The following is a 22,733-nucleotide window of genomic DNA, read 5'->3' as shown; positions in this document are numbered from 1 at the left end:
CATGTAAGGTTTGAACTGTTGCTTCTTGGTCTGAATACAGGTTTCTCAGTAGACAGGTAAGGTGGTCTGATATTTCCATCTCTTTAAGAATTTTCCACTTGCCATCCTCTTGCCTATATTTCTATATATCCCTATCATGGAATACTATGCTGCTGTGAAAAAAAGGATAGTAACTATGTTTACATGGAAAGATTATCCATGATGTATGGATGATATTGTGAGCATACACATATTTTAATATATGCACAGAAAAGCCGAGGAGATTATATACCCCTGGGAGATTTTCCCTTCTACTATGTATATTGCTTGCTTTTTTCCCCCACAAGCAAGCATTACTTTTATGTTTCCTGTTTCAGAATAAATAAGCAAAAACATTCTTTCCTTCATACAGATAGGGAAAGTCAAGTTAAAGAGAAAGTGAGTGTTCTGCCATACTTAGTCAGCAATCTAGCCAGGATATGCAATTTGTTGTTGCCAGAAATTTCCTGTTGAGTGGCATAGACTGTAGCTGAATGCCACTGAAAGTAGATCATGCCAGAACAAAAACACAGGACCTAAAAAGGATAGATACTTTGCAATTAAATAAAGCCATATTTAAAATAAGTGTAAGCAACAGCTGCTGAGAACTGAATGACTTTGTTAATGTTATACTAATTCAACAAATATTTACTGAGTACGTCCTATGTCCTAGGTACTAAGCTAGACATTAGGGAAAATGAAAATGAATATGATGAGGTCCCCACCCATAAGAAGCTAAATGGTTAGCGCCAAAGTAACCCAAGGCCTTGGGGATCCAGAAGATAACAGGGAGAAAACACTTGCTTCCCAGCCCCTTGCCTCAGGGTGAATGGCAGTCCAAGGTTTTCATGGCATAAAGCCCTGTACTTCTAGCTTTTCCAGATTAATCAGATCAATCTATAAAAGAGGGGTCCTTGTAGATCATATGGATCATATATCCATTTAATCTTAAAATGAGTGTTCTCTCTCCATCAGAGAAGCAAGACCCTTTGCAGATAAACCAAAGGATCTCACCATTGAACTATCACATTTTTTAATTTCTCAAAATCCATTCTTGGCTCTCTAGTATCTTTTCAAACTCTTGGGCAGGTCCTTCTCAACCTGGCCCAACTCACTGATTTCACCTCTTAACTCCTCCCCTCCTGATCACTCCCCAATCTAACTCTGCTAATTAAAGATGTCAGGCATCCCTTACCTGGGGCTGATCTCTCTTACCTGAATGAATTTCATGAGAGACCAGCTCAAAAGTCACCTCCTGTCTCCGCATTCTTTGTCATTCTTCCCTCCCCTCTATTTTAAGAGGCCTTGATCACAGAATGACTCCCAGGCTTTTCCTCAGGCCATTCCAGTTGTTAAAATACTGAAATACTGCCATGTCATTTGGCAAATATCTGCGGCTCCTAAGGCCCTTAGGGCTCCACTATTTCACCAGCCCAAGGCTCCCCCGCCACGTGATCCAGTACTAAGGGGTTACTGCCTGGCGCGGGGGAGGGGGTGCTGCAGAAGCCCCTTCGCCCATGGTCTGGCATCCGTCCTGCCTGGTCCCCCCCTCTTCAGGACCAGTCATACAATGCTTGCACTATCCTCCTGCTCGTCACACTACATTATGGTCAGTGTTTCCTAGCCTTGCCGATCCAGCTAGATTTTGAACATTATGTTTTATTCATCTTTGCTTTTTCCAGAGCTTAGTCCAGTACACAGTAGATGTTCAGTAAATGCCAGCTTGCTAAATGACCACATTTCCAAAATTATTACTAATCTCAGCTACTTATTTGATGCCACTTTTGAACTGGAAAGAATATTTTACAGCCTATCATTAATGATTAAGTGAAACTAAACCAGAAAATGTATTTTTATCACGGAAGAAATGACATCAAGTACTTCCATAAAACTTCGTACGTAGCAGAGAAGCCATGGCTAACTAGAAGCTCAAAATGATTTTTTAATTGCTTTTAAGTCATTATTTTTAACTTACTCTTTATCTGAACTGTTTCAAAGAGCCTCATAAACCAGAAAAGCTGTTGAATGTGAGTTTCACGCCTTTTTTTCTCTCTAGAATAGTGGAGGTGAATAAGAAAAAGTCTGAAAGGAAACCAGTGAGAGGTTCAACAAATGTAAAAGGAGGAAGAAGAGATGCACAGGAGTAGAATCATCTAGAAACATGGAAGGTGGGCCTGAATAATCAGGACTCGTCTCTACCTAATGGGAGGGTATAAACCACTTTAATAATAAAAGTAAAAGTAAAGTAAAGTTGCTCAGTCGTGTCCGACTCTTTGCAACCCCATGGACTGTAGCCTACCAGGCTCCTCTGTCCATGGGATTTTCCAGGCAAGAGTCTTAGAGTGGGTTGCCATTTCCTACTCCAGGGGATCTTCCCGACCCAGGGATTGAACCCGGGTCTCCAGCATTGCAGACAGATGTTTTACCGTCTGAGCCACCAGGGAAGCCCCTTTAATAATAAAGGTTCTCCTTATTAGAATTTTCTGGCTGCACATTGGTACACAATTATGAACATCTAATGCATGTATTATTCAGATGCAAGTCACAGAAATGCAACTGAGACTAAATAAAAAGAAAGCCTCTTGGCTCACATAACTGGAATCTTCAGGGTATGTGACCTCAGGCACAGCTGGATCCAGGGCCTCAAATGATGACCTCTGAACTTCCCCCTCTCCCCGTCATGGAGTCTCTTGGTTTTGTCTCCCTCTGGGTTGACTTCACTGTCATTCCCAAGTAGGTTCCCTCTGGATAGTGGCAAAGATGGCCACCAAGAGTGCCGGACTTACATTCTCCCAATGTAGCAACTCTGATTATTTTAGCAAAGTCCCAGGTTGATTCTAAACTGACTGCTGCAAACCATCTTTACAGAGAGTGTGTGATCCCACCATTGGCCAGACCTCAAGCCAGTGGATACAGCGCAGGCTGAAAATGGAAGAGAGGTGTCTCCTTATAGAAAATCAGGGCTCAGTCACTTCAGAGTTAAATCTGAGTTTGACTCCATTTTCCACCATTTACTAGTTGTTTTTGCTTCAGAGAGCCTATTTCCCCAACTGTAAAATCAGAGTAATAATACCCATCTCATAGTGTTACTGTAAAAACCCATCTCATAGTATATTGTAAAGATAAAGTTTGTATAGCTCTCATCATATGCCTGTTACAAAAATGGCTGACAGTTAATGGTATCATCGGCATTCCCTGGGGCATTTATAGAAAGCACAAACGCTACCTCACAAAGGCTCTTTCTTACAGAAATGAGTAGGAAAGAAGGTGCACAGCCATAACCTAGATGCAAACCATGGCATACAGCCTCATTTTTCAGTCTCCCTGGAGTCCACTGGCTTGCTCTTGGCACTTAAATAGAATCCCTACTTTCAATTTTTAAAATTCTTCTCAGCCCAATACCACATTTGTTTTCTCTTTACTGTACAAGTTCAATAGAATGGATAATCCCCCTTGTTCACCAAATCGATCACTTTCCAAAGTCTTAATTTCTAAGGTTTCTCAATATAAGAATGATGTAACTTGAACATGGCCAAAGACTACTTACACTTTAAGGCGAGTCAGCAATTAAGAATGCTAACTCTATTAACTCCAATAATTTTATTATTTCTGGCCCAGTGATAAAATCTGAGGAGAAATGGATTCAGGAAAGCCAGTCAATTTTAAGATATACCTGCAGAGTTGGACCTTAACTTAGTGAATAATAATTAAGCACAGCAACAACTAGTAATGGCCTAACCTCTTCGTGCCTTGGTTCCTTCATCTGTAAGATGAGGATAATAGTACCTATCTTACAAAGATGTGATGACTGAATAGATAATTACATGGGACCATGTAAGTGGTTAAGCATTTGATGTTAGCTGTTGTTGTTAAGAACAGCTACATTGAAAACCAGTAAATTGATGATCTTACTGGTCCTTTGACAAGCAAGAGATCTTTTCCATTTTGAAAGAAAGAAAATTTAAGAGTTCTGGCCAAGCTTACAGGTTTAGAGATGTATGAAGTTGGGAAGAGAATTCAGCAGTCTCTACCCCTAACTTGTCCCTTTGTTGTAAGCCTTGTGGGCCAGCTCTTTACCCTTGAAAGCAAAGTGTGAAAGTGGGAAGATATCCTGTAGTTCTAGTCTGCTGTTAGCTTTGGGCTCCGTAATGAGAGTCTCTATCTACCTCTGAACCTCATAAACAGAGACTTGAGAGGGAAAATTTGCCAAAGTTCAATTGCATATCAAAGAAAGCCACAGAGCCAGAAAGCTCCCTATGGACCCACACAGCCACTTTGTCTACTGCCAAGCCATGGCCCTAATGCATGGATACGCCTGTAAGCCAAGAGCCAAAGCCACAAAGTTCCACCAGTTCATTTAGCCTTGGCATTTCAATGTACTGAGGGATCTGTTATTTGGGTTGTTGTCTCATTGTTAAGGGGTAAAAACAGAAACATGCTTGTCATCGGAAAATTGGTTTACTAAAATCACCACCACTACCCCAACCCCACCCCAACCCTATCGTGAGAATAGTTCTACTGCCTTCTGTGAGGAAGTGGAGCAAAGGCCAGCTTTTCCCCATTGGTGAACCCTGATCTCTTTGTGGTCATCCTTTCCCACGGACTCTCTTGGATGGGCCAGTTCCTGCATCCCAGGGTAGGGGCAGCTCTATAGCCAATGTCACCAATGCTTCAACCTGGGCATGGGGTCTACTTCTATCTCGATCCCTGCCCTTCTCAAGGGAACCACTCATGATGGCTTAGTTTCTATTTCAATAGCCCCTCAATTCTTCCCTAATATCTCCCCCTCTCAAAAATTGTAAACACAATAGGATTCATAACTCCTTCCACCATTGGGATTTGCTTATTTCTTCAAATGGTACCCCCAAATCCCGTGACTATAACTTTTCTCCCTGGATAGCCATGATGCCTTGAGTTTTCAAAATGTCCCCAGTTGGACAGCTACATAGAGGACTCACACCAGAGAATTATGAAGTTACAAACAGTAGCTTGTCATGCTTGGAGAAGTCAATTCCATTTGAGTCAACAAACACACACTGGCCATCTGCTCTGCACTGTGCCGGGACCTTTAGGAGTGAGTCAGCCCTGCCTTCTAATTTAGCTGAACGCCTAATGTGGCAGGAAAGTACTACCTAAAACCACACTCAGCGGGAAGACAGAGAGCCTTGTGGTTGAGACAAATGCAAAGAAATGGTATCATCCAAGCCACACCATAAAGGACAAGTAGTATTTCTTCAAATGAAGGGCCTTCCAGGCAGGTAATACAGCCTGAGCAAAGAAAGTAAGGGTAGAAAGTTCTAGGCACTACCACACAGTGCAACATTTTACTGAAAGCACATAAATTATGAATAAAGAAAATGTACCTAGTACTAGTAATACTTCTTATCTGCAAATTCTGTTGGAATGCTCAAGATTCATCTCCCATGGAAGAGCTTTTATTATTTGAAGCATACAGCTGTGTTTTGTGTGTTTTTTTTTTTTAATTTATGTTTTTAGACAGGAAAAAGCAGTCCTTGAGAAGCAGTGACTTATGCAAGAATGGGCAAAGGTCAGTGTCCTGAACTTTACAAGCGGCCAGGCTGGTGGCGGATCTCAGAATTCATGTTTTCTGCCATCACCATCAGACCACCCTGCCATCTAATAAAACCAGCCCCAGGTCTTGATTTTGAACATCTGAAAGTGGAAAGAAATGTGACAGGTCAAAATCTCAGATTCCCTTGGCTTTCTAATTACTTGCAAATCCACATAAGGCTCACATATCACTCTCTTCTCATTTTGTCAGCATCTGAATTTGTTTGGTTGTCGTGTGAGTGATGAAACCTTAAAAGCTATGTTGATGTGTGCAGCATGTGGAAAACCATTCCAGGGTTCTCTCTGCCATGGAAAGGCCAGAGGTACATGTACACATTCTTATACACCCAGATAAACGGATCCGTCCACTTGTGCACACACTCAACATCACTAGACACTCATTTTAAAAAACACAACGTACTGTGTGCTGACTTGATGGGAAGCCATGGGCTAAGTTCTCAGACACTGGCCAAGAAGAGATGGGATCCAACCCATCCCTAGACCACAGGAAAAATACTTTCGACCACAGAGCTGGCTGCAAAATATTCTTTTTGTAGGAAACAAAATGTTTCCAGCCCTGGGATTTTTTTTTTTTTTTAAAGGTCTTTTCACTGTTACTGAGTAGGAAAGGCAAATGCTTTAGCAAGAGGCCAAGTAAACATCTAAGGAAACCAACACCAGGCTCCTTTGCTGGAATAGTAGAACGCAGAGTGAGTGAAAGGCATGCTGGACAAGCCCCAGGCCTTTCGAAGTCATGGGGGGCACAGCAACTCTGGCAACTATTCATGTGTTTATGACCCCAGTTTAATCCCAGTTCACTGCGGTTCCCCTTGTTAGCTAAGCAGACTTGGACAAGCTGCTTCACTTTTCCCAGCCTCAGTTCCTTAAGTGTCAAGAGTGAATATAATAGTGCTAATATCAAAGGTTACTGTGAAGAAAAAAATAAAGAATATGTAAAAGTTGCACAATACCTAGGGCATAGTAGGGACTCAAGAAATAGGATTTGCTAAGCTTGGTTCCGGAACTCTAACAAGTCACCAGAGAACTACCATCATAGACTATTAGAACCCAAGGATTCCTTAGAGATTAATACTCCAGCCCCCACATTTTATACATAAGAAAACAGTCCTAGAGAGATGAAAAGTTTAAGTTGCTCAGTTGTGTCCGACTCTTTGCTACCCCAAGGACTGTAGCCTGCCAGGCTCCTCTGTCCATGGAAATCTCCAGGTGAGAATACCAGAGTGTGTAGCCAGTCCCTTTTCCAGGGGATCTTCCCAATCTGAGGATTGAACCCAGGTCTCCTACACTGTAGGCAGGTTCTTTACCATCTGAGCCATCAGTGATGAAAACGTGTGACCAAGTCATCCAGTTAGTGGTAGATCCTGAGCTAAGACCTTGCAGACTGGATACAAAGGGTAAAAAGAGTTAAAGTGATTCATATTACAGAGGATACCATGTGCTATCAGCTGGCAGTGGGTCTTAGACCCAGTGTATCTAAGAATCACCTGGGCAATGTATAAAACATGCAGATATCTAGAACCATCTGATTTAGTCTAGGACGGCCCAGAAATCTGAATGCTAACAAGTTCTACTAGTGGATTCCCAGAGGTATTCCTCTGACCACTGGTCAAGAAACATTACAAGAGGAAGTCATTAGCCAAATAAATATTAAGAACTGTGCAGAGTCCTAGGGTTGTAGCCCATGGTTCAGCACAAGCAGTGTGGCAAGCCCTACCATAAATAATGAAGAATGTTTCCCATTGTACAAAATAGTAATTGAGGTAGAACATGGCACTGCCTCATCTTCTAGATCTATTTTATGGAAGAACCTGTGACTCAGAGTCCTCTGCCCAAGATCACGCATCTAATTAGAAACAAAGCTAGAATGTAATTCTAAAATATCATTACCTGTTTTCACAATGGAGAATCTTTTTTCTAGGTACTTAGAGGTGAAGACAAAGGGCTATGTATGTATCTTTGTTATAGGCTAGGAACTATGAATTAATTTTAATCGCTGAGAGAATAAAAAAATCATCCTAGCTTTTTGATGCAATAAAACGTAAAAGTTCTCCCACGGTGTGTCTGGGGCTATTATTCATTCTATCAGCTCCTTTGCAGGCTAATGGAAGAAACTTGGTTAGAAGAAAGAAGTAACACCACCATACAATGCTGGACATGTCAGAGACACCAGAAACTCTCTTCACATTAGTGCACACCACCTGCTTCCTTTTCATTAAAATTCTGCTCTTCTAATATAAAACATATATCTGACCCCAAGACCTATAAAATTCTGTGCGTCATCAAATAACCGCACAAGCATCCTCTTTAGTGGTTACTGTGTTAAAGAATTTGGGAACTTCCTGGACACAGCCCAGATGAATCAATATGGGGTTGGATTCAGAGTCATTGGAAAGGATGGAGTTTCAGATATTCCCAGCAGTATGTAAGAGCCTCTTAGCAATTTCTGGGGGGTTCACCCCCACAGACTAGAAGTGATTACTCTCTAATTCTTGGCCCAATATTGAAGAATCTGAGAAGGTACACAAATATAGCACCCCCACTTCTATTTTTCTTTGATGAGTGCTTTAAGATAACGATGATCCCCCAACAGAGTCCCTTCTGAAAGCTGTTAAGAAATGTAGGCAACAAAGCACAGTGAAAGCCTCAGCTTTTTGTTTGGAGAAAATCAGTAATGTATTCTGCAGTTGGATGATGCCCACCCTCTGAGAATCTCAGAAGGCTCCTATTCATTAAGTTGGTAATGGTGGCCTTAGAAAAGATTTATTATGACTTAGATCAATCTTCGGAGAAGGCAACGGCACCCCACTCCAGTACTCTTGCCTGGAAACTCCCAGGGACAGGGGAGCCTGGTAGGCTGCAGTCCATGGGGTCGAACAGAGTTGGACACGACTGAAGCGACTTAGCAGCAGCAGCAGCAGATCAATCTTATGGGGCTTCCCTCATGTCAGTAAAGAATCTCCCTGCAATGCAGGAGACCACCTGTAATGCAGGAGACCTGGGTTCAATCTCTGGGTCAGGAAGGCCCCTGGAGAAGGAAATAGCAACCCACTCTAGTATTCTTGCTTGGGAAATCCCACGGACAGGGGAGCCTGGAGGGCTGCAGTCCATGGGGTTGCAAGAGTCAATCATGACTTAGCGGCTACACCACCACCACCAGATCAATCTTATAGTCATTATTATTGGCCTTAGAAGAGGATAATAGAATTCTCCTTATAGAATCAGAGGTGGAATCTGAATTAGTATCCAGCTACATAGTTAACCACTTAATCATCCTGTCCTTCCTGGATAGAATTCCAACCTTCAGAGCTGCTCCTCTGCTCCATGACATCAGTGCATTCAGAGAATGCCAACTCCTCTTCCACGACAAGGAAGGGAGCCTGCCAGGCTTCCAACAAGGGAGAGGCAGGGTCTGGATACGTACATACAGGCCATGAAATATTTCAACACACCTCTTTTAGGTGTTCTGTGGGTTTCAAGCCCTCAAGCCCCCATGAGGCATTATTTCCAGCCATTAAAATGTTTCCTGAGCTTAGATACATCTGGAAAGTTTTGGAAAATCCCACAGGAAGGAGACTGAGCCAAGAGAACTCCTTTTCTCATGCCATTCAAGAAGCACTGCACAAAATGTTTGCCCTCTAAGACAGCCCAGTCCAGGAACCCAACTCTCAGGACTGGAGAATCATGGCAGACAGAGGAGCCCTCTGGGGAACAGAACCAATGGAGATGATTTAGGGTCTCATATCCATGTGCTAACCAAAGAGCTAATGTAGATCATGGCAGTCAAGGTCCATCAGAAAAATGGGACTCACCCCAGGTAGTTTAAGAGAGAGAGTTTAATGTTGAGAACTAATTACAAATGTGTTGGAAGAGCTTGAAAGGAGAATAAGGAACAGTGAAGCAACATAGAGACTAACAAGAGTAAGAAGCCACCGTCACCCCTAGGGCTGGATTAACAAAGGAAGGGGTGCTGTTGTTAGGGCTCAGACGATAGAGCTGCCCATCTCCAGCTCTTCACAGAGCTGGGTCCACAAAGGGATTGTGCTCAGTTGCTCAGTCATGTCCAGCTCTTTGCGACCCTACAGACTGCAGCCCTCCAGTCTCCTCTGTCCATGGGATTCTCCAGGCAAGAATACTGGAGTGGGTTGCTCCAGAGAATCTTCCTGACCCAGGGATTGAACCCATGTCTCTCACATCTCCTGCATGGATGGGTTTTCTACCTCTAGCACCATCTAGAAGCCCATACAAAGGGATCACGGAGGAGGAATTGGGGTCATTGGAGACATCACTGGAAAAAGAGAGAGGGAGGCAGAAATGTGTGGCTTCTCCCATATTTTTCATTCTCCCTCCAGGGCCCCAAACTAAGCAGAATCAATGGAAAGGGAGCTGGGAAAGGCAGCTCACATGGTTAGTTCCCTGTGGTACTAACCTGAGCAGAGGAAAGGCAGGGAGTGTATCTGAGAGCGAAGAAGCAATTGACTGGCAGGACCCAACAAGGCAGGGCCTCTTGATTCCCAATTTGCAGATAAGGATCTTCAAAAAACAAAACTTTGAAGCCTAAACTGGTAGTTCTCCAAACTGGTTACTGATTCTACACCCCTAGACCTGAAGTTTGCCAGAATTCCCTGGAGCAGGAGACACACCTGTCCTCACTTTCCCCAGCATGTGTTTCTAAACTTCATTTCCTGCACGTTCTGATGACCACTGTCTCTTTATGGAAACCAGGGTTCTAAAAGAAGGAAATAGCACTGAAGATTGGGAAGAAGGGAATGATGGGCTGGAAGAGATGGTGCAGGGTCAGCAGGGGGAAGAGAACATTTGGACCTAAGATTCTGCACAGTTATAAAAATCCCTTCTGATCTCCATCCTGACGGCAGTCACTGAGGTCTGGTGAAAGAGAGGAAATTGCTACTCTGTCCCATAAGTAGGGAATGGCGTGTGTTCTGGGCAAGGCCAGCTCTTGTCCCCCTCCCAGGCCTGCTCATCTCCTGGACTGGCCCAGTCTGTGAGTAGATGAACAATAACCTCATTTACTCACTTATATCAGAAACGACCCTCCTTCCAACCCCCTTCCAGAGCCAATCACTGTGCTAGAATGCTGTTGAATCCTGCGTCCTAGTCGTTGCATCTCTTTTCCTTCTTCTCCATCTCAGTGGCCACTGTTCCCATTCAGGCCCTCATTTCTTTGCATTTTATTTCAAACGCCTCCAAACCCATATGTAAACTCCTGCTCAAGAGCACCTTGCAGAGTATAAATCTGATGTCACAGCCCTGCTGGAAGTCTCTCATGGGGGCTTCCAAGCCTTCAGAGTCAAGTCTAATCTCTCCTATCTTTCCTTGCTTTATTTCTCTACACAGGCCTCAGTTCCCCCCACCCCTACCCATTGCACAGACACCCATATCCTCTCCCCAACAGCACTAAAGAAGGACCATTTGCAGCTCCCACCCTGGAGCCTTTGTTCACGCAGCTTCCTCAGCCTTCTTTCCCACCTACCTGGCCAGTACTGATATGCCTTTCAAGTCTTAAACATTATACCCTCCTCTGAATCCTCCCCTGACCTTGTCTTCGCTGCTGAGGGTTCTGAGCGTCCCAATGCTGATGACCACTCTGTCCTCCACTGAAGTTCCCTCAGTCCCTTCTTGTTTATATTGATATTTATGTCTGTCACTCTCTACTAGGCATCTTCCTTCTGCTGTATGGCTTGTTGGGGTGGGAAATCAGACTCATTTGACTTCATATCCCCAGCATTTGGCACACACATCTACCTGGCAAAGATCTGAAGGTAGAAAAGGAAGAAGGGAGGAAAGGATGGCAGGAAAGGGGAGTGTCAAGCACTTAAAGGTCTCGTCCAGATAAAAAGAGAAGAGTCATAAGAGGATCCATGTCTATGGTTAGAGCAAACACAAAGGACTATTATTACAACTGCAGACTCTAGAAGATTTATTGTGAAAGACTTTAAAGCTGTAATGTATACCATTTCTTAACTGAGAGAAAATATTCAATTTTTAGGAGAAGGAAAAAAAAAGTGACCAAAACTTCACAGATGCTATGGCCGTCGCTCAGCCAACTTGTCTCAGTGGGTTTTCTTTGCGAATACTTGGCTTTCGGACAACCACAGCGTGTAATGAGACTCCCTATACACAGGGGTCCTAGAGACAAATGAAGCCTCTGGTAGAAACGTCTGCTGTTTAATAGGTTAAAGGCTGGCTTCTGGGAAGAACTATTCTTCTCCAGGCAATGGGATGAAATGCTGACATGCTCTTATCAGAGGCTGTCCCAGGGATCTCAGAGTGAGGGCTATAAACACGTAAGGTTAGTCGCAGAATGTAAGGTTAGTTACAGGTAGAAAGTGGAGACCAGTCACAAAGAATAGCCTAAGTTTCCATGTGTGGCCATATAGAACAGTGTGTCTGGAAAGAATACTGCCTAGCTATAAACAAGAGAGAACAGCATGGTATAAGCATGCCTGTGGAAGGGGAAGAGGCCACACTGGACCTATTGCACTTGTATTTTAAGGAGGCCCCCATCAGAGAACACAGAACTGTCAGAGTCTTCCCATTTCACTAGACAGTGACCGAATCTTCCTCAGCAGGGGTAGAATAATGTTTTCAGAGAGGAATAGACAACTCAGGAAGGCTGTAAATGTAAAACATGGCATTGACTACTCTGTGGGGAAAGTGACTTTGCAAGGGAAGTGTAAAGAGGCAGAGATGGCTTATATGTCATGCTGTATCATCCATGAGGGAAGGCATGTCTCTGCCACTGTACCTCCTGGCCTGCAGGTTCCCACCGGAAGAGACCATGAACAGGTGGGCACAGACTGTCTCCAGTGTGGGCAAGACTCCACAGAGACTATCTTTTTCGGCTTTGACGGAACATGGCAGAACACTGAAGCCAAATCAGAATGTGAAAAAGAAACCGGCTGGAAAGACCAGAACTTAGCAGTTGAGAGAGGAAGGGCCAGGCTGTCCCCTGTCTGGATGGTGAGGTTCAGAGGAGCTGAACATGTCCCATGGAGCTCATTCTTCCTCAAGGGTGTTCTGTAGCTACCCAGAGCCACATCATCATAGGAAATAATTAGGGATTATTTAACTAGGGATTATTATACAAAGCTCTCTCAAGGCAAAGACTCAGTCTGTTCTTTGAAGGCATCATTCTTCCTGGTTCAAACATTGAAGGTGGCCACACCACAGTGACTGTTTGGAGAAATGTTCTGCAATTACTTCCAAGGAGTGTGCATGAATGATCTTATATTAACACGGGGTTCAGTATAGGATGGGTTTCCCTGGTGGCTCAGACGGTAAAGAATCTGCCTGCAATGCAGGAGACCTGGGTTCGATCACTGGATTGGGAAGATTCCCTGGAGAAGAGAATGGCAACCCACCCCAGGATTCTTGCCAGGAGAATTCCTTGGACAGAGAAGCCTGGTGGGCTATAGTTCATGGAGTCACAAAGAGTCAGACACAACTGAGTGACATTTTCAATATAGGATAATGATTAAGAAGAGAGGGCTGCAGCGAAGAGAGTGTGTATGTATAGGGGGACCACCCCTTGGAAGCCATGTGATTCAGAGCAGTTTTTAAAAAACTCTGTAAACCTCAATACACTCATCTTAAAGTATACCAAGTAATACTTCTCTCATAGAGTAGTTGTGAGGCTTGACCAAGAAAATGTCCACAAAGTACTTACGAGAGTGACTGGCACAAAGGAAACTCAATAAATGGTTGAGAAGACTGAGCAAAGCAACCAGAAAGTCAGGGCTGTGTTGGGTGATCTGTGCTCAATCCCTTCCCGACACGCCAGATGCCTCACTTCTAACGTTTACAGGTTTATATTGATGCGTCTCTTTCTGGAAGTGTGACGCGCAGGGAATTCTGTTACTTGGAGTCACGGATCATGATCTCGGCTCAGTCGCTCACTGCCAGTTCTGAGTCGAGGATTCAGAAAGTAGGCACGGGTAGGGCCACTGTAGCTCGGCTCTCCGAAGGTGTTCGCCAAATCATGATCCCTTTGGTAACAATAAAACAAGGGTCCAAGACTCCAGCACACATGTTCTTTGTCCTAGATGCCAGAACTCTTAAGCTTTGCCAAGCCAAGAAGGGAAACTTTCAGAAAGAGACCCTCTGTGGAAAAATCTCTGCTTCAAGCATTTGAACTGTAAGGCAGTTGCCAACAGTCATTGACTGGTTTAAAAATCTGAAGGTGACTGGAGGGGTGTGTGTGGAGAGAGGATCAACAGGGTAGGAAAAAGTTGAGGGAAGGAAGGAGTGAATATGTCAACTCTGGTAACTGAAAATCACAAATTACTTAGATTAGCAGAAATCAGGAATGCTCAATGAGTTAAACTGCAGTTGACAACCAATCATGCATTAGATAATGTTTAGCATATCATAAAATATTATGGTCACACAATCAGACATATATATTCAAATAGAATTCTAGAGACATACTTGATTCATTTCCCCTCACATCTCCATCATGCAAATGCTTTGTCTGCTTCCCATACCCCTACACCTAATTTCACAAGCCATTAAGATTTTGGAAGGGTCTGAAGCCCCACCCCATTTGCTGCTCCAATTAGACTGAAAGGCAAACCAGCATCGCACCACGCAGATCCCTGGGAGAGAAGCAGAGCCATAGGCTCAGGCAGGCACACTCTACCATCCACAGCAACCAACCAGACAATGAGTTCTGTAAGTTGGATCTCCTTGGTTCATATGTGTGACAAACTACATTTTTCAAATCCTGTACTCAGACAGGGCAAGGAGCATTCTAAATCAGTCACGTGCCAGAAGTCACAAGCCAAATAATGGCAAGAGTAAGAGAAAAAAGCAAGAAGCAGCCCATCATCTACTTCCTAATGTCCCTGCCCCAGAGCAGAAGTGCTGTTCTAATATGCAATTCAGTAAACTTTGGAGGTAAGCTCAATTACACTCAAGATCCAGCCATCTCCAGGGAAAAATCAGACAGAAAGATAACAAGAGCTATTCATTACAAGCCAAAAGAATCATCACTAAGACAAGGCTTCATTTTCCAGCATCTCATTTCATTCCTAAATTAAAAATAAATTCCCTCATCTTAGAGAATATGGTATAGCCAAAAACACTTAAGCTCCAGAGTTAACACAAACTTGGCTTCAAATCTCAATACTACTACTGGATATACAGTATTATCCTCAGCCCAGTTTATCTATTTGTAAAAAGGAAGATGATGAGATGTATACTAAAAGGTTCTTGTTGAAGTTAATGGAAAAATGCATGTGGAATTATAAAATCTGATATCCACAAAGAACTTCCTTCCATTCCTGGAAATTAAAGAAGGTTTAAATTAGTGTTGCCTAGCGCACTGAAATGGAGAAAAGATATTTTTCACGACCAAACAGTGGGACCCCAAGATGGTAGAAAACAGGTCCCCACATGGGCTACTTCTTGCCTTCTTTGCTCTCTCTGTCCCACTTTGACTTCTTAAACTAAAGATGCAAACACGTAAAAAATATAGCTATGAAGTTTCTCCCATGTTGAGAAAACTAGACACACAACTCCAGTACTCAAAAACCATTGAGCACATCTAGCCTGTGAAGATAGGCAACAGGAAGCTCAAGATTTTAAGAGTGACCCTCTACGAGCACAAAAGACCATTTGCAGGAGAGGGGCAGAGAAGTCAGCCCTGTTTGCAGGATGTTGTCTGTAAGTCATTCAACTGAGAAGTCCACACTCATGGTGAGGTTCAACTTGGAAAAAGTCACTTACTCACACGCCTGGGCCCAAGCATTTAAAAGGCTGATAATTCATTGCAATGCGGGGTGGGATGGTACCTTTCAAAAATATTTTTCTGCAGAGTTCTGTAGAACCTTTCTATATACCACGGAAAATCAGAGGGAATATAAATATCACATCGCCTGCAAACATAGTAATTTGACTGGGTTGGGGACTTTTTTGCCCACTTTTCTTACTAAAAGTTGGCAAAGGGAGAATAGTGACAAATTAGAAGTTAAGAGAATTTAACTCCAGTTCCATTTCTACTGTGTACTAGTTGTGTGATACCGAATAAGTCACCCCTAACTGTTAACCATTTGATGAAGGGACTAGAATAGACTATGGGTCTGAAGACCACTCCTGTGAGAATCACTGAAAGTGCTTGCCCTATCTGAGTGGTCATTAGGGGCAGGGCCTAGGTATCTTCACTGTTAATGAACACTTGGGATTTTGTTTTCTTGTTTTAAATTTTATTATTTTTTATTTTGCTCATTGGGAGATAATTGCTTTACAATGTTGCTGTACAATTGCTGTACAATTGTACAACAATGTGAACCAGCTGTAAGTTTACATATATCCCCTCCCTCTTACGCCTCCCTCTCACTGTAGTTGATAATCACTGGATGAGATGATTCCTAGAGGGTATCTCAGGACAGGGACACTGTCATATTCTAAATGGTTTTGTTCTAGTGAAAGTGCTGGTTCATTTGTAAATCAGTTTACACTTTATAGACATACGGAATCCTTCGTTCTCCTTTGCTTCTCCTAACCAAAGAACCCAGTTTTTTCCCTCACTCATAGCTAACCATGGGGTCGCAAAGAGTCGGACATGACTGAGCGACTTCACTTTCTATAGCTAACCAGCCAAGGCTAAGATACAACATCCTGTCCAACCTTCATTTTCAAATGAGCCAACTAATCATCAGCATCCTTGACTCCCAGGTCACTGCCTTGTCCATGAGATCTTGTAGCTGTTTCCTCTGTTGTTTCCCTAGCCTGACAGTGAGGCCTTCAGTTTTGATTCCAGAACCCTGAGTCTCTTCTACTTCCTGCCACAGCTGAGATTTCTCTAGAAATCTCTCATTCACCTATTTGCTCTGGTTTACTTGGCAAGTTAGAGCTGAGAGGGTCACTGAATAAGGAGATTTGGTGCCAGACAGTGCGTAAAAATAAAACTAGTCAGAGCTGGAGGAGAATGACAGAGGTAACAAAACACCGGTGAAATGAGTGGTTCATCACAGGGGAAGTTACCTAAGCACTCAGTGACTGGATCCCTCATTCAGCCCCTGACCGTCAGAGGCTGTGATCCTCAAACAGAGAAATGAAGACATGTACTAAGTCTTTCATAAAAACAAATGTATTCAATTTATAGCAGTATTCTTTATTCACAGATGTATTCTTTCTACTTTCTGGTGTTAATGGTATTTTAACCCTTTTTAAAGGGTGGCAACAATTAATTTTGCAACTCTATTTGACTGAAAAAAAAAAAGACATTTAAAACTTTATGCTGGTTCCCCAACTCTTGCTTTGGTTTGATTTTTCTTTAAACTTCTGTTGACCTCAAGTGGCTCAAAATCTCCTAGGGACATGGGCACTTTTCCTCAGCAGAGGTCTGTGGTCTTTCATGTACAAAGTATCTGAAAGGGGCACCCCCATCAGAAGCCTGGGGGCAGTTGTGCAAAGTACATTTTAAACTGTCAGTTTCCAATGGAACCTCTTCATTGGAAAAGGGAAAAGTTTTCTCTACTTTAGCCCATTCACAAGGAGTGATTTTGGGAGCACACTGATTTTTTTCAAAGGGAGCCCTATGGAATTTACGTTTTTTTGGTTAAGTGGTGGGAAAGATAATTATATTCTTATTTCGAACGTGAAGATAGAAACAGGAAGTGTGCACTTGGGTATGTGAGTTACCCTTTCTAGGTCAGAACCTGTCTTTCTGCTCCTCGAGTCTTAGTTCACTGCATTCATTTGCTGCTACTGTCTACTTTAAAGGTGCGATTTCCTTAGATTTTAATACACTTACCTGGTGACCTGAAAAAAGAATCCTCTTTAAAGTCCCTATTTTGGGGTCCCCTTTCATACATTCTCCCAGATTCTCAATAGCTGTTAGAACACTTCCGATGGAAGAGTGTGAGCAGTGGGTTAGACTTCACACATGAGGGGCTCTGAAAGGGAGGAACATTTATACCCATGGCAATGTACTTGGCTGGGATTCTCTGTGCCCTTTGCTATTTCTGCAGATATTTATGCTTAAAAAGACATTTCTCCCACCTCTGCAGGACAGCCAAACCTCTCTTCTGGCTGGATCGAGTCACCACTGAAAACAACAACAACAAAAAAACGTCTCTTTGCTTAAGAAAAGCAAATGAGTTGGGGCAGAAAATAAAGGAACAAACAAGATGAGTGCCCTGGACCATTCTACAAAGGTAGAGGTTCATAAAGGTTTATAAAACTGACTTGAAAGTTGAAAAGTTAAAACTGACTTAACATCAGGCAAAACATCATTTCCAATCTCTGTCTTTGTTTGGGTGAATAGGGATATATGTTTGACATTCTTGCCCCAAATCTGCCCTTCAGTTTATCTGGGAGAAAAGATTTATCATCTTTTCTTTCAGTTTTTCAGTCCTTCATTAAGCCTTTCCAACCACAGAGTAGAGAACTTAAGACCTATGGAAGAGAGCAGCAAAGATTTCTTATCCTTCCCAGAGGCCAAAGTCCCCTGGCTGCCTGTTCCCTGGGAGCAGCTGCAGGACTCCTGTGCTCCGCCTGGGTCTGTGTTTAGGCCTCTGGCTTGCTTACACAAAGGAATTCCAACTAGGATTTCAAGGAAAGCCTGGCTCCCACTCTCCGACAGCCCCCAGCAGGCGGGTTCTGCAAAAAGATATTCCTATACTCAGTATTCTTACAGTATATCTATAGAAGTATCTGCTTGAATTGATTTGATGCTCATCTTTAAAAATGACTATTACTAACAATTTAAAGGAACTTTTACAGTGGAAAACTCAAATTCTGTGGGGAAGAGTGATTCTAAATAAGCAGTATATCCTTCTTCCTCAAGACTGCATTCATGTGTGGATATAAGGAGTTTCTTTTTCTTTTTTCTTTCTCAAAATACATGCATTGAATGTGTGAGTGTCAAGCACTTGTCTTGCCTCTGAGGGTACACAGTTAAGATTCAGTCACAGCCTTCACAGGGTCACAAAGAGTTGGACAAGATTGAGCATGCATGCATTACAAAATCTATACAGTGATGGGGTTTGAGTCCTTCAAAACACAAAATGGATACTGAGTGAAGAATTCCGTCACCAGAAAGGAAACACCAAATACCTTCAAGATGCAAAATAACCAGGGACTTCAAAAAAGCCTAAGGATTCAAGTAAGAATCAGAGTTTGAGTAATTGGATTGGTCTTTAGGCTCTTCCCTCCAGTGTTCTGAAACTTCAGAGTGCCTTCTAAGCAGAAGATGAAAATATTATTATAAAGTCCATTTAAATAAACCTCCTATATGAAAAAGTTACCTCTCTCCAATTTGTTGAAATAAGAGAGTCATAATATTTATTTCATCAAGGGGGTGTGAAGCTTAGTTGGGATTAATTTACTTCATTACTCCTTCCAGGGCACTTAAAAATTTATATAATCCCATATGTGGTTTGTATGAACAGACTACATGAGGATCTGATGAGAAATAGTATGAATATTTCATCAAGTTTTTTCATCATTCTTTCAAGTATAACCTCCCTCCTTCTAACTTTTCCAGTCCCTTGTTACAAGGCACCTGGTTACTATAAGAGCTGCCCCAAAGTAGTCCTTAGCCAATCCATTCTGGGTGCCACTGCCTCATTCATGGTTTTCCTTCGTTGTAGCAGCCGCCACCTCCTCTATGCTCACCGGATGCATGATGCTGGTACAGCATGTTCTCTTTAGATGTTTATCTGTGAACAACTACAGGACATCCACTTACACTTTGAATCCTAGCATCTTACACACAAATTGGCAGACAAGAGGTGATTAAATAAAGGTGTATCAAATGAATGTGTGACCCAAACCCTCTGCTCTTGTTAAAAGGCAAACCTCAGCCCGGATCTTCTGAACATGTGACCTGTCGTTCTGTTTCTCTTCTTTTGCTGTTTGACTTCCCTCCCACATCTTTCCCTTCCTTTTTCACTCACCTAATTTGATCTATTTAAGGCAGAGATTTTCAACCTTGGCTGCACAGTAGAAGCACTGGAGGGAGTGTTATAAATAAAATGAACACCAACTCTTGGCCCCATCAGCAGAGATTTTGATTTACTTGGTTGGGGTGCAGCCCTGGCGTTGGCATTTTGTAAATGTTCCTGTGGTGAGTGGGAGGTGCAGCCAGGGCTTGAGAAATGATGATTTAAAGTGATACTCAAGTTCCACCTTCTCCTGAAAAGACGAACGTGCCTCCGAGGAGTTCACCTTCCTCTGGCTTCAAAGCAGTTATCGTTTTTAACCACGTATTAGATCACACATCAAACACTGCCTGTGACAGGCCCTCAGTGTGAGTCTGCTTTTTAACTGACTCACTGCAGTTTGGTTCATCTCCTGTACTAGGCTGGAAGAACCCTGAAGGCAGGAGCTGTGTCTTCTACTTCTTTGCATCCCCACGCCATGCATACAGTAGACCAAAACATATTTTTGAGCATTAAAAAGAAAAAAAAAAAAACAAAACCAAAACACCTAGTAGAGGCCATTTTAACTCTAAGGATATGTCTTTGGTAAGAATAAAAATGCTGCAAAAAGGGTGGGGCAAGATTGAAGGAGAGGAGGGAAAGAGTAAATAAAAGTCAAATGGAAAAAAAAGCTAAATTAGTCCAAAAGAAAATGTTTCCCAGCTTCTTAAAAGGGTTTTTTTTTTTTTTTTTTGCAACCCCGAAGCAGAATAAACAAGAGAATTAACTTGGCTTGTGCCCTGATAAGGAGATTTCTTTCCTGGTTATATAATTTTACAAAGTTTCCAGGGTGTAAAGAAAATAATCACCCATGGCGGACTCCTTGCCTTGGACTATACAATTCAACTTTCGGGTTAATCGGCTTGCGGATCTGCTCAGCTTGACCTGACCCCCTTCCAGCTCTGTGGTCTCAGACTAAGCCTCACATTCAAGAGCCCTGTTGTAGAGCTCAGTGTCATAGAAAGGGGATAAAACATAATCCTTATTCTATAACCTTGATCCTTTGGTCTAGTGGCCTCTACCTGTGCATTAAAAAAAAAAAAAAGCTATCCTGGTATCTTCCCCAAGTAGCTGGTGCTCCATGGCTTTGCCCGTACTAGAATGATCCAGGCAAATTCTCCTCCTAAATTGAGTTAGAAGGAAATATTTTGTGCAATTACCTTAAGAGGTGGCTTTCAAATGTTATTTTGTGCCCATATCCCAGAAAAAGTTTGGCTTGCATACAGCTTTTCTACTTGATCGGGAAGTAAGATCACAGGAAAGGTTCAGTGAATCACTAGGTACCCCCTTTGCTAAGGCAAGATAAGGTCATCAAATAGAGACATGTTTTCAGTACCAACATTTATCCTGGTTGTTAGGCCACACATTTAACAACTGGTCCCAAAAGTCACATACATTTCTAGAAATTAATTAAATGTACATTCTTTTGCTTGGGTTGGCCATTTTAACACTGGTCATATTTTACTTTAATTTCCGATTATTGTGTGCAAACATGATTCAAAAACATTAAGTCCACTCGACGGATTAGTAATGATGGTAACAAGTTGTCCTTTGTAGATTAAGATAACGCTGCTGACCTATCTAATAGGATAGGAGTTGATAGACTGTCACTGATCTATCCCTGCTTTGCTTTCTGTTCTTGTGACTAGTGGCCTGCATTTGACCTTATGAGCCAAGAACCAAGAGCCACCCAAACCCTCCACTCACCAAATAACAGTAGCCTGCCTGCTACTTCCTGTTGACACTGACAAACTAGAAATGACTAGTTAATTTACTAAAACAAAAGGAAAAGAAAAATGTGGCTCTGACCTCTTTATTTACTAATAGCTAAGTAGAATTACTAAAACTGGGATCTGGGAACCTGGAATCCATGGTACCCTATACAATAAACTGAATCAAAAAATCTGTGTGTACCATCTAAAATCAAGAACAGAGATAAACTGCAAGTTTTGAAGGCATAAAGTTAAGGATCCATGAAAATGAAAGCACACAAGCAATTTTGCTTTCTCAAATTAGAGTTTAGGTAGTAGTGCTTGACAATCCTTAATGGTATCCCCGATGGCTGTAAACAGGGTTTATTTAACATGATTTATAACTTAAGGTACAAACCAAAGGTTATTGGGTTCTACCGGAACATTTTTTAACATGTTCCACTGAAAGAGAAGTAATGGATTTAGAACCCAGAGTACTTACGTCATCAGGGAAAAGGTATCACTGAGGTAATGAGCAGGCCAGGGCCTGAACACTCAAGAATGTTCCCTTCAGTGAAAACAAGCAGCTCTATCTTCTCAGAACATGGCCGACTCAATCATCGAGCTGGAATGTTATTTACACAGTCCCGAGCAAACTAAGAAGTCTCTGGTCTGTAACCAAGGGCACTCAGAAAGTCATGTCTGCAACAGGCAAAGACTCATGTCTGTTTTTGACGATTCCTGATTCCTTGAAAAACAGCCAGTTTACTTAATGCAGGTAAAGGGAAACAACTCCCTTCCTACCACCTTCTCCAGAAAGGACCACCATCATGATACTTCATGCCTCTTTCGTTAATAACTTGGATTTGTTATATATTTAGCAAGATGGGCAAGTCTGGGTTCTGAATTCTGCTCCATCCAACAAAACAGGATAATCCCCCTGTCTTCTTTCTCCCGCTTGTAGGAGAGTCAAGATGGAGCCTGGTCCACATAGCAGGATAAAGTTGAGGTTAGATATCAGGAAAAATAAACTTCCTAATTATGAAACTTTTCATGGAAAGGGTCAAACTGTGGTGTTCCTTTCTTTGGAGTGGGAGGGGAAATTAAGAAAGATGTAAAAAGTAACCTTTCTGGATACAGGTGGGGAATTGAGTCCAGGATAGACAGAATTAATAGAGTTCTGAGAGAGTCATTATCCTTTTGGATAATTTCTGGCATCATTCAGTACTTTAACCTACTGGTTTATGAGTTAATGCAAAAGTACCCAGGATCTGGAGAAGAGTGTATTCACTTAGCAGAGTCTGTGTGCCTAAGGATTTCAAAACATCCTAACCTCAAGAAAAAGCATCATCGTTATTTAATTTATACACAAATAATCTAGCCCTTAACAAATACTAGCTAAGAGAAATGATCATTTATTCACCCTTTAGAGGTAGAGTGTTGGAGATCCCTTAGGGGTAGAAACCTTGGTCACTCACCAAGCTAT

At 42.4% G+C, this 22,733-nt stretch overlaps 1 protein-coding gene across 8 annotated transcripts in view; it reads right to left on the bottom strand.

Moving 5' to 3' along the window:
- The window catches only part of RAD51B (RAD51 paralog B), a 736,621-nt gene that overhangs the window by 149,559 nt on the left and 564,329 nt on the right, over positions 1 to 22,733 (bottom strand). The gene's annotated exons all lie outside the window — the stretch shown is intronic.

This window comes from Bos taurus, chromosome 10 (genome assembly GCF_002263795.3).
Source record: "Bos taurus isolate L1 Dominette 01449 registration number 42190680 breed Hereford chromosome 10, ARS-UCD2.0, whole genome shotgun sequence".
NCBI lineage: Eukaryota > Metazoa > Chordata > Mammalia > Artiodactyla > Bovidae > Bos > Bos taurus.
The sequence above is the reverse complement of the archived record's forward strand: the minus strand, read 5'-3'. Positions and strand labels throughout refer to the sequence as shown.